This window comes from Nannobrachium achirus (assembly GCF_963921795.1).
Source record: "Nannobrachium achirus genome assembly, chromosome: 14".
NCBI lineage: Eukaryota > Metazoa > Chordata > Actinopteri > Myctophiformes > Myctophidae > Nannobrachium > Nannobrachium achirus.
In genome coordinates, this window is record NC_137821.1 from 2,142,566 (window position 1) to 2,156,123 (window position 13,558).

General features: G+C 44.5%; 1 protein-coding gene across 1 annotated transcript in view; it reads left to right on the plus strand.

The window, feature by feature from the left end:
• Positions 1–1,002: 1,002 nt before the first annotated feature.
• LOC308298654 (NACHT, LRR and PYD domains-containing protein 3-like) overlaps positions 1,003–13,558 on the plus strand; it is a gene marked incomplete at its 3' end in the record, with an annotated part of 72,194 nt that continues 59,638 nt past the window's right edge. The window contains exons 1-2 of the mRNA XM_080742297.1: positions 1,003–1,123; positions 6,536–6,616. The remainder of the gene's footprint in view (positions 1,124–6,535; positions 6,617–13,558) is intronic.

The following is a 13,558-nucleotide window of genomic DNA, read 5'->3' on the forward strand; positions in this document are numbered from 1 at the left end:
TGAACAAACTCCTGTGCCAGCTACCAACAAATAAGACATTGTTATTTCTTATAGAGGAAAGTCCACTCCTAATGTTACCCTGATTTCATAAAAGTAAAGTTACCGCCTGTCACAAGGATGCATGAGCACGAGTCGGGGCTTTTACTGGGACTGCCCATCAGTCCGAAGGTTCATTAGTCCCAATTTAGTTAGGGTTACTGAGGTTAGGGTTAGGGTTAGAGTTAGGCATAGCATCCTTACAAATTCGGACCAATGAACCTTCGGACTAATGCCATGGCACCCTTTTACTCCAGGATAGTTGGATTAGTTTATAAACTATCCGAGTTTTGTCATATAACAGCTGCGATGATGATGAAGTTATGGTCCATAGAATAGAATAGACCGGCCTATAAGTTCTTTATGGTTTCTCTTTGCCTCATGCATGTGTGTCAGTGGAACATGCCTGGTGTAGAACGCTCCTAAATGTCACAAAGTTTGTTGACACATGCTGTTAATGATTGACAGCCTGTCGATAACAGCCCATATTTACTGCAGTCATTCACCCGGGCACTCCTCCAGCAGCCACCGCAAATCTACAAGCTCACAATGCCTCCCGTTGCAAGGCATTGTGAGCTTGTAGATCTGCTATTTTCCATTTGTTTGCCTCTTTCTTATGTTATTTGACAATTGGCCAATGTTTGACTGGTTCTTATAGTATAGCTGGTTCATTTGATGCAGTAATAGCATTTTCTTTTTAGATATTAATAAGTTCTTGAAAGTCCTTAAATTGCCACTTTACTGTGATTTGGGGAACCTCCCCCCCAAAATAAATACAAATACAATTAAAATTAAAATTGAGAACCACAGTACTAAATAGCTATACTAGATGCAATACCTGTAATCAACCAATAGGTGTCATAGTTCTACCAGACCACATTCCCCTAAGTCACATGTTTTATAAGAAACGGCAGAACTCTCTTCCCCCCCTCCCCTCCCAGTCTTCCATGGACTGTAATAGGAGGATTCAGGGAATGTTTTTTGAGAGTCTATTGTACACAGGGAGGGAGGAACCATTTTAACACAACTGCACATTCACAGAGAGATCATTACACAGCAATACACAAGGATTATCTTACAAGTTAATGTAAGGTAAGAGTTTTTATTATAACTGTAGACTGAAATACTTTATTCTCTTTCTCTCTGTGGTGATGATAAACTATGTACAGTAAACCTTGTATCTCCATTTCCTCAACCTTTCTTTGAGAAAACATCTTCCTCCTAATGTTATCATATTCATAATCAATAATGCTGTGCTTTTTGGGGGGTGGGGGTGGGGGGCTTTGGGGGTTTAACTATCTCTGACTGTTAAAGATTACAGTGACATACAGATGCACCATTCACTTCCATTATAGGGGAGGAAAGGGGCGATTGTTGCAATAATAAGTTACATATGTTCAGTGTCGGGCAGAAACCTTGTATCTTTATATTTCCTCCTTTATTTTCATAAATCAATAATCTTATATTGTGTATGCCAGTGACATCAGACAGTAGATGCAGTAGATCTGCAATTTATGTTATTTTATTTGATGCTTTTTTATTACATAAGTAAACATACAATTACATAGGACATACAAGGTTTCACTACACAACATTCACCTCAGTTAACCTCGTCACCACACACACGCACACACACACACACACACACACACACACACACACACACACACACACACACACACACACACACACACACACACACAGTGCTGTTGCTACACTGAGCCGAAGTACATGACTTCATTCCAGTGAGCTTGGGTGGGGTGAGGTTTTCTTTAGGGTGTGGATTTGTATTTGTATGAATTCCGTCCTGCCCATATATGGAGATCCCTGATGTCATCAATATTAAGCCCATATCTGGGAATGCCCATATATGGACACATTGTGTCAGTCTCTGTTGTTTCAGCACTCCTCTGTGATTAGCAAGGTCAGGGTGCAAGACCCGCTTGTGAAACTAATGTCACCAACCAAACGTCGAGCTGGCAGACCTAGGAACGGCTGACGAGCAGTCATCCCAACCGTTGAACACGAGGCCCGTCAGTGCTTCAACTCGATGTCAAGGGCCTAACCACCGCCAAACTCGAAATCCTCCGTCACCTGGCCGATTCCACCGGGGCAGCGGTCGTGCTCCTGCAGGAGACACACAGCACATCTGACAACATCCTTAAGATCCCTGGTTTCCATCTCGCTGGGTCAACCAACACGGTGTGGCAACCTTCGTTAGAAGTGAAATAACCTGGTCAGCCAGTAGCCAATCCCCACCAGGCTCCAGCATCGAGTGGCTGGTTACAAAAATCCAGGAGACGTCGGTCATCAACGTCTACAAGCCCCCACCATCGGAACTGACTGCAACATCACTCCCATCAGTAACTGCACCCGCCATCTATGCAGGTGATTTCAACTGTCAACACACAGACTGGGGTTACAACCACAAAACACAGAGTGGCGCTGAGCGAATGGGCCTCCAACACCGATGCCCTGCTGCTGTACGACCCCAAGGAGCCCGTATGCTGAGGGGATGGAACGAAGGTCAGCTAGCCTGCCACACCCAGAAACAGCTGATCTGGACTCTGCCTGTGCAGCCTACTGCAGGATCCTTCTGGGTGCGGCAAAGAAGACCATCCCACGTGGCTGCAACAAGAGCTATATCCTGGGTTGGGACGAGGAGTGCAGATTTCTGTGTGACCAACAGAGGGCTCGTTCCAGAGAAGAGGTGGACCTGAATGCAGCAGCACTGATCCAGAGGCTGGACGTCACCCGTAGGACCAGATGGACAGAGGCAAGACGTGGCAGACCATCAACCAGCTTACTGGCAGAAACACAACACCTCTCAGCTGCCAAGTCACAGCAAACACCATCGCCTCCCAGCTCCTGAAGAACGGTCGCTTCCCGGACGCAGACGAAGACTTTGCCCAGCGAACATCGCATGAGGCATCTTGCATCTCAGGAGCGGCCAGTGTCGATTCCAACCTCTCGGGAGCCTTTACCGAAGATGAACTCTGTGAGGCCATGAGTAAGCCAGGCAAATCTCTGGGCCGTGACAACATCCACCCGCAGTTTGTCATCCACCAGAGCACAACATCATCTCGCTGGCTCTGTGCTTTCCTCTCGTCGTGCTACCAGAGGTTAAAGCTCCCACAGGAACAAGTTGGTTTCTGTCGTGGAAGATCAACAGCAGACCAGGTATCTACTCTCCCAGGACATCGAGCACAGCTTCCAGGCCAATGAGAAAGCTGGAGTGTTGTACCTGGACCTTACTGCTGCATATGACACTGTGTGGCACCGTGGTCTCCACCTGAAGCTGCTGAGGATAATACCGGACCGGCACATGGTGAAGTTCATCATGGAGACGCTTTCCAACCACAGCTTTGACCTCCAGACCAGCAGTGGCCAGCAGTAGGCTCAGAAGACTGAGGAACAGGGTACCACAGGTGTCAGTTCTCTCACCGATGCTGTTCAATATATACCTACGCAACCTACCTGACACATCATCTAGAAAGTATGCACATTGACAACAAACGCCTGGAGGCCCAGCAAGCCCCGAAGTACCTCAGCGTGCATCTCGACCGGACACTGTCCTTCAGACAACATCTTGAGGAAGTCAAAGCCAAGGTGACGTCTAGGGTCGCGCTGATCCGCCGCCTAGCTGGTACAACCTGGGGAGCCTCCGCTAAGGCGCTGCGAATATCCACCCAAGCCCTGGTCTTCTCTGCAGCAGAACACTGCGCCCCAGTCTGGTGCAGAAGCCCTCATGCAAGCAAGGTTGATGTGGCTACCAACAGTGCCCTCTGAATTATAACTGGATGCCTGAAGCCTACCCCAGTGTCCCTCTTGCCAGTCCTCGCAGGAATGGCCCCGGCTGGCCTCCGACGGGAGGCTGCCACCCTCGTCCTGGCCAGGAAAGCACGAAGGCATGATTGGCACATCCTGCACCATACCACAACAACAGCAGCGCCTCCAAGCAGACTCAAGTCTCACCACCCCTTCAACAAGGCAGCACAAGAGATGCTCAACTCCACCTCTGAGGACATCTCCAGAGATGCATGGCTGGCAGCAGCTTGGAAGCAGGAGTGGGAGCCAGCCGGGCCGTCCCATGTCCATCACTACATGTGGGACCCTGGAGGTGGCGCCATAGGAGGAGACGACCTACCACGCCGGCAATGGACCATACTGAACCGCCTACGAACTGGGGTCGGTCACTTTAAAACATCAATGAAGTGGGGCCTGGAGGACAGTCCAGTAACCCTGAGCAGACTGCCGTCCATATAACCACCACATGCCCCTTATACAGACCACCCTCGGAAGCAAGCCTCTTCGACCTAGGACCCGAGATGCTGACATGGCTACGCAACACCGAGTTGGACCTCTGATGTTACACGAAAGAAGTTGTTTCAGCATGACGTCACTTCTCGCCCTTAGGGCGTCTTACTGGTATCGAGACTAGTTGTATGTTAGGACACCTATTGGTTGATGGAGATACTGCATCTGCTGTCTGTGGAACATTCAAATGTCCAAACTAGTCCATGGGCCAGTGGGTTTGATAGCAGTAGAATGTGGTGGCAAATTCTAATGATGATGTTTATGTTCCCACATGCCCATGGTATCATTTAAGACCTGGTAGCACTACCAGCTTGGTAGCTTTCTACCTGTTACCACCACTTTTATATGCCATAACCAAAATTCTCGTTTTTTATTCATTTCCATATCATATCCTTATTATGCAATTGAATATATTAAACTATCGCTGGAATTGATGGGGACTGAATTGTAAAACATTGTAATTCTCAAAATTTTTAATAGGAAATATAAAATTAAGGCATACAAAAGTAATTATTAAAAAAATTCTAGGTCAAATTTGTATTTTAATTTTTTTTTACACAATATTTTTTATATTTTACACAATATTATACCTAGAGACTTGCATTTAGCATGACAGACATTTAGCCCAACCTGCTTTCACAGGCTCAGGGATCCCTGTGGCACCCAGGCTCCGATGTCTTTCGACGTCATAATTACCTAAGCTCAAACTCTTCTGTTTAATAGTTATATTTCACAACATCATAGAGTCTTATGTGCACATTTTAAAGCTAAATGCAACTCTCTCTGTTAGAATAGGAAAATATATAACATTTTGTGATATATTTAACAATTCTTCTGCATATTAACTTTTTGCATTTCTAAGTAATATTCGTCTGCATTACAATGTTTATAATTCAGTATTTGACATATTCAATTGCATTATAAGGAAACTAATACAAAAAAAAAGCTACCAAACTGAGAGTGCTACCAGGGCTTAAATGATAACAATGGCATGTGTGAACATAAAAATCATCATTAGAATGTGCCACCAGAATCTATTGCTTCTCATGAAATTTTGGACTCTGGCCCATGGACTAAAACTATTACTTTTCAGATCTGCAAGCTGAATACGTGTTGTGATGCACCGTGTTTTGAACTTGCAGATCTGCTATTTTTGTGTGACACTGTGAAGTAGGGCATTAACTAAAAATATTACAATTTATGCCTTTATCACTCAGACACTCTAAATCAGTGATTTACAGTAAGCAAATAGTATTCAGGCAGCACTACTCTATTTGATGTGTGTATTAGCTTGCTTATTGTTTTGATGTATTATCTTATTGTCACTCTGGATTAAGAGCGTCTGCTAAATGCATAAATTGTAAATTGTAAAATTGTGGATGAAACAATCAGGTGGCGATCAAGAAATGATTACAGTATCATTCCTAATATTAAGCCGTTTAACACATATTGTACATTAATGAATGGTTGTTTTAATGAGAAGCAAAATATGTTTTTTTTTTAACTTTTGTTAATTATTGTCATCTTCATAGATGGTGGTCTGCAACAAACTCACAGTCACTACAACTGGACAATAAAAAAAGATACCAGTTCTGTTCAGAATTTGTCGACATCTTTCCTCAAAATATTAAAAAACGCTCTATAGTGGGCTGGATAAAAGCCTGGCTCAATAAGCAGGATCGATAAGGTGCTCATTATCAATAAAAGATTACGAGCTCCATCCCTATGTGGCTGGTTTTCAGAGAGTACTACTCTAATGTGTGGACGCTAGTATTCAGGCGTTACTACTCTATTGATGTGTGGGTGCTAGTAGTATTCAGCACACATGATTTTGTCTTTTTCCTGTTTATGTTTATTCAACTTGCAGCATGATAAAGACAGGTGCCATTAAAACACTGAATTATTTTGCTGATTACAATATAAAACAAATCTAAAACTTCAAATCTAAAAAAATCTAAAAATCGTAATATAAACTTTGTATGCACAGTTGCACACTCTCTAGAGACCAAGGAAAATGCTATTTTCTAATACTAGTAGTAAGACACCTCAGGGTGACAAGCGATCTCGCCCTAAATAATGAACACTAGTGCAGAAAAGCCTAGATTAATTTGCTCTCTCTCTCTCTCTCTCTCTCTCTCTCTCTCTCTCTCTCCCCCCCCCCCCCCCCCCCTCACTCCCACAGGAGTGTCATTTCCACTGTAGAGGCAGGACAACAACAATTCTGGTCTCCATTTGACACAAAGGATTAAAGCTTTAATCCAAGGTAAGTTGAGTGAGTGAGTTTGTATTGCACGCGTTGACACTAAGGCTTGCCCCTCTAAACTAGAGTTCTCAAATTCTGCCCGAACCCGACCATACCCGAACCCGACCGACATTTAGGGTAGGGTAGGGCCTAAAATGTATGCTAATTAGTAGGGCCGGGTAGGGCTCGGGCCTGCCCAGTTAGGGCCCAGTTAGGGCCGGGCCTTAATTTTCAGGCCCGTTGAGAACTCTACTCTAAACACAACCCCAGATATCTGTCTAAACACCTGAACGTGGCCAGAGCGCAGTCTTCTGTTCTGTGGGATGTCAAATAAGAGCCCGGTTTACCTATAATGTGCTGTTTTCACTGTTGCTGCATTTAAAAATATACCTATGTAGGTATTTGGCATAACAATTGAGATATGACATTTTTTATGACGCCGCGGCTGGACAATGCACTCGCTCTCCCTCCTTTCTCTGCCACTTCTGTGTGTGTGTGTGTGTGTGTGTAGCACTGCTGACAATACTTACTGTACTGTAAATAATTTGTGGCACTCCCTTTGAAGTAAAAACACATATTACGGTATATTATAGGTTGCTCCAGGACAGTGTTGCCATGTCTGATAATTATAAGCCACTTTGGCCTTTTCTTTTCTGTAAATATATTATAAATATACAGTATATTGGTAGTTTGTGGGTCGGGTTTTAGTTTTTTAGCTTGTTTCTAAAGTGTAGTTGCTGATTTTCTGATTTGGACTTGCTTCCTAATGTTGTTTAAACCAGTGGTTGTCAAACATGTTCATGTCAAGGACCCCCAGATTAACATGTTCATGTCAAGGACCCCCAGATTAACATGTTCATGTCAAGGACCCCCAGATTAACATGTTCATGTCAAGGACCCCCAGATTAACATGTTCATGTCAAGGACCCCCAGATTAACATGTTCATGTCAAGGACCCCCAGATTAACATGGATTTGCAGGCCCCCATCAGTAAATATCTTGTGCCAGGGACCCGAACCCCCCCACATACAATAAAAATAGCTGATCTACAAACTCACAAAGCGTCAAATCACAACATGTCTGACAGCCATGTCTATGTCTGTCTGAGCTAGACCATCGGCTGTAGATCGGCTATTTTCAAATAGCTGGAGCCCGGTCGCCTCTCTTGGGCTTGTTTTCGTAGAACTGGTTGCTTATTTCTCCCCCAGGACCTGGCAACAGGAACACGTGTTCTGTGCACCACACAATACTGTAAACAAGGTTTTTCAAGGACACCAGTCCTGCATAAACTGGTCCAGAGACCCTGGGGGAATCATGAATTAATTGTGTATACAAGCTCACAACAACATGTTAAATTAGATTAACTATTTTCACCGATTCACATCGGATTAAAGTTCAAGTTAAACTGATTTTGAAGTAATATGAATTCATTTAGCTGGTGAGTTGGACCCCAGACCCTACTTTGAGAACCACTGGGAGGATGACATCATCAACCTCACCCCAATGTAAACAAGCCCAAAAGCTTTCTTGTGGTCGTGTATCCTTTTAGTTGACCTTGTACCAGTGAACTGTACTGTCCTGCACCGTTTCCTATGCAAACCTCTGGTAAAGTATTCAACCAATCAATCAGACCTGAAAGTATGATCAATGTTGACTATTCTTTCAACTTCAGGTTTCAAGTAATTTTGGTTTCAAGTTGATTTCTTCTTTTTCTCATTCCCCCATGTGAAGGGGCTTTTCTATTTTCCATGCTGGAATAAATCCTATCAATTCCCCTATGCAGTGCTTTTTTTCCTCCTACGGGAGAATAACGGTTCAATTCAGTCATTGGGTCTTAAGAGTCTTTATCAGTTTCAGTCTGACTCTCAATGGGTGCGTTTATATGCACAGATGTATTCCACTTATATTCGGAATGACTGCTCATTCAGAATAGAAATGCTCATATAAACGTTTAGGAATGGCCATTCCGGTCTGACCCGAATGAATTTTCATTCTGGTCTGAAGAGGTGGTTTATGCCGTTTCAATCGGGATACATTTGTCATATAAACGCTCCATTCGGAATGAACTGCTGTCTGAACTGCCCCCCCCCCTTCTCCGACCTGAAGTAGGCCTACTTTGCGCATGCCCAAAAGTTCTATTCCGAATGAATACTTTGGTCATGTAAACGACAGTGGAATGAGGAATACTTGTATTCAGGTCCCATGTAAACGTTTGGGTATGAAGCTCTATTCGGAATAAGTTCATTCTGAATGGCATTCTGAATGTGCATATAAACGCACCCTTGTAACAAGGCAGGAACTAAGAACAAACTCCTGTGCCAGCTACCAACAAATAAGCCATTGTTATTTTTTTATAGAGGAAAGTCCACTCCCAATGTTACACTGGTTTACCCTGATAGTGTAGTTAACAGGAGAGGTGCTCCTCAGAGGGCACAACTCCACCAGGTCTGGTTTTCATGAGGCTCAGCTGTCAGGACTGGAGGATGTGTAGCCTACAACAGATGGTGCAGCTGTTTACCCCCCGGCTCCACCGGGCGCGTCGAGCGTCGCGTCAACGTCAACGCAGGGAACGCTCCCGTTTTAATCAATGAAGGGTGCTCCACTGCCGACGTCAACGTCCGCGTCGGACGCTCAAATTCGCCCCGGTTCATTTTTTGACGGCGTCCGATGCCGGCACGACGCCGTCATTTTGGTGGAGCCCTAGCCTTACTGTTGTGGCTGTGATTGGCCAGTAATCACTTTGACTGGCGGTGCTCCCTCAGTTTTTCCGGACGTCCGGCCTTCAGTTGTGTCCGTGTGCTCGGTAATAAGTCGGATTCTTTTCCGGCGGGGGTTGGCCTTGATAGGTATTTTGTTATGGTTAATATCATCCTTTTATCAATTCATATTGACTGTTAGATTTGAATTATGATAAATAATTATATGATTCATTTATTAGGTTATATTATTTGAACTACTGTCTGAACTGACAGTATACTGTAGGAGACCATGGTTTGGTTGTACTGTAAGTTCAGGCTAGTGGATTACAGGTGATGGTGACTGTGGTTACCCTGACTACGAGATCATGTTTTGGTTATACTGTGTCTCTGTCTTCTTGTTATGATAATATGGGAACGAATGAGTCCCACGATCTAACTGTCATAATCTGTATTCTTTATATACTGTATGTAACTTCCATATTTGGAAGAGAGAATTAGCAAGCTGCCACTAGGATGGTTATGCTCACTGTTTGTCTCTTTGTCTGACTCTCTTCAATACAGCAATTTATTGATTGTCCTTTGGCTCGTCTCTGTCTTATTTTGGTTATGGATTAGTCTATATCTATATTTATTTAAGTTATTAATTAAGTTATCTATCAGGCCTCATCCAGGGCTGCGCCTTGTCACAGATCCTGTTTGTTATATTCATGGACAGGATCTCGAGGCAAAGTGGTGATGGAGAAGGTATAAGGCTTGGTGAGCTAAGGGTTGCTTCACTGCTTTTCGCGGATGACGTGGTCCTGATGGCGCCATCAGTCCGAGACCTTCAGCTCTCACTAGATCAGTTTGCAGTAGAGTGTGCGTCGGCCAGAATTAGGATCAGCATCTCTAAATCTGAGGCCATGGTTCTCAGCAGGAAACGGATGGATTGTGCAGTCCAAGTCCACTGGGAGGAGACCCCGAGGCAGACCAAAGACCAGATGGAAGGATTACATCTCTACACTGGCCTAGGAACGCCTCGGTGTACTCCCTGAGGGATTGGATAAACTGGGAACATTTGTATATTATGTTGGAACTGACCCGATTCCGGATAAGCGGTTGAAGATGGATGAATGGATGGTTGGTGTGGTTTCTAAAGGCAAACAGACTATTGTTCTAAACTGTTCTGAGAACCTTTATGTCACTTAAAGTAAATCTGTTTTAATTTTACTTTTCTGTAACTCCAAAAGTCCTTTGATTCAGTGATTCATTCTAAACTAGCCCTTACCCGTTCAAAGATATGAGCAAATGTGACCAAAATGATGTGCAGTGTGTGGGTTATGGGATGTGCACTGTGCACACAGTATATGAGGGATGGAAAGTAACTTTAACTGGTGCTTGCATGATGTAGGAGCATCAATGTAAGAAACCCGTTTCGTTTAATGGCTACAGAGATACTGCCCGCCCGCCCACCCGCCTGCACACACACCCGCCTGCCTGCACGCACACACACACACACACACACACACACACACACACACACACACACACACACACACACACACACACACACACACACACAGAGCTGGTTAAACATTTTGCCTCAAGCTAGATGCAGAATAGATGTGCCTCATGCTAGATGCAGAATAGATAGTAGATACACCATAAAAATGCTAATATACAGCATACGATTTGTGAAAGTGACAAACGGGCTTCACAGTTATGTCAGGTGTGTTCATATGCTTATGGTGATGCGATTTCAGATCAATTGCTCCAGCCACTGAGCAGAAACGCTGTGACAGACACTCACTCAGACACTCACTCAGACATTCGCAAAATTATAGTATAGATGACACCGACGTTCCCAGGGTGTAACAGCTCTAAATGGGGTCAACAGCCATAGAACTCAGATGAGGATTAGCTTGGTTGGAACTATTGTTTGTCTCACTCTCAACACGAAAAAATGAATTAGTCAAGTTGAAAGTATGTTGAATATGTATGATAGACATATCCTGCTAGATGTATCAGTCAGGAATGTGTTTCCCCCCCCCCCCTCCCCAACTCTGTGTGTGTGTGTGTGTGTGTGTGTGTGTGTGTGTGTGTGTGTGTGTGTGTGTGTGTGTGTGTGTGTGTGTGTGTGTGTGTGTGTGTGTGTGTGTGTGTGTGTGTGTGTGTGTGTGTGTGTGCGTGCGATAACCAAAACCTCAGGAATCTCCTCAAACAAAGCAGGCTGTATGCAGAACTTCAAGATGAGAGAAAACTAGACTCATGAGTCAGTTTATAAATACTTCTCTCAACTACAGACTAAAGACAGTCTATAAATGATTCTCTCAACTACAGACTAAAGACAGTCTATAAATGATTCTCTCAACTACAGACTAAAGACAGTCTATAAATGATTCTCTCAACTACAGACTAAAGACATTCTCTCAACTAGAGACTAATGGGGAACACACACTGGACGCGGAGGCGGCGCGGAAGCGCCGCGTCAAAACATACGGCCCCATTATTTTCAATGAACTAACCCACACCGGCGCCGTCAGACGCGCGCAGCCGCGGGTCTGCCGCCTCGCCTGCCGCGCCGATACGCCGCTGTTCTATTTTTCCAGCGTTGCCGCGCGGTGAACATGTTCTCCCATGGTTCTCCCCACCGGGGGAAATGGATGTGCTGTGTGGCAGCGCGCCGCATCCAGTTGGGGTTACTGCACGGCACTTAACGTACGTCGATACCGCGACGCGACGCTGCGCAGCCGTCCGCGTTCAGTGTGTGCTCCCCTTAAGACAGCGTCCCTGCATTTGTTGTGAAAACTGCCTGAAGGCTATTACAGTATAACAAAACAAAAACATCTGCATTGCATAACTGTCATTCTGGGCAAACCTCTTCCCCCGCTCTCTGGTTGCAACATGTTGTCTGTCTCTCTCTCTCAGGGACGTTCAGAGAATGTTAGAGAGGCAGAGGCTGACATTTCTAAAAGGGCCTTTTGGTAGAAATATCGAAAATAGCTTGATACCACAGTGAACTAAGCATAATCAAGTGAATAGTGGAGATGTGGCGTACAGCATGGATTTCTACACAGAGAGGGCAATTCTTTCAACATAAGATGCTGCATGCCTGCATTCAAGTTCAGGGGACAAGGCAATTCTCTTGAACTAGAGGTTCGCGGCCCTTCGGGCCGCTCACATCTAGAGTCCACGCCCGCTTCTTTACTTTTTGAAAAAAAAAATTAAAAAAAAATAATTAAAAAAAGTTAAAAAAAAAAAAAAAAACATTTAAAAAAAAAAAAAGGGCAGGGGCTCAAGCCCCCTTTGATGTCTATATGTGTGCACTTGCCAGCGTACGAGTGAGCGAGCGTGGAGGGTGGTTTGAGATGGGTTGTGTTGACACACACACACACACACACACAACCCTCCCTCTCTGTTGTAAATGTAATTCGATACCCCTCTCTCTCTCTCTCTTTCTCTCTCTCTCTCTCTCTCTCTCTCTCTGCCTGTGTGAGGGACATGTCCTACCGTTACTGCCTCACTGTCTGCCCTGTGCCTATGCTTGAAGTGATGCTGCCTTCGGGTATGGCATGGAAAGAGGGACATTTGCATTTCTTTCACCATAGTAAAAACTGCTTTCATGGTCTGGAGAGAGAGGACACTTTTTACAGACGGATAAAAGGGCAGGGACTCAAGGCTTCGATGTCTGTGTGTACATGCTTGCTCTCTCTCCCACTCCCTCCCTCCCTCCCTCCCTCCCTCTCTCTCTCTCTCTCTCTGAGGCTTGTGGCACAGCAACATTACTGTGAGTCTGTGGTCTGGAGGAGTGCCACTGTGGAATACTCCCAGAAAAGCAGTATAATTTAACACTTTGTGTGCACTTGTTTACGCTCCACACATTGGACATACAAGATAAAAGGTTGTTGTCGATACTTTACGTTGGTTCAACATTTATAAAACACATTCAATCACCTTAACTTTCAAAAATGATTAGAAAGTAGCACAATTAGTGTTGTGTCTTCTGTGGATGGAGGAAGGATGTAGTCAAGGTTTAAGCGGAGTTTTAGATTATTTATTCATTCCGAATATTTAATCTTAAACAGCAGCAAAGCCGTAGCATCATCGACATGTTGTTCTGGGTAACAACACACACCGTTCCCTTCCCTCCCATCCCCTATAACAGTGGTTCTCAACCTTTTCAGGCCGTGACCCCCAAAATAATCATATTTTAACTGGGGACCCCCCCCCACCCTGACGAGCACTAAGAGTTGAGGCATTACATTTTGTATAACACGGTTCTATT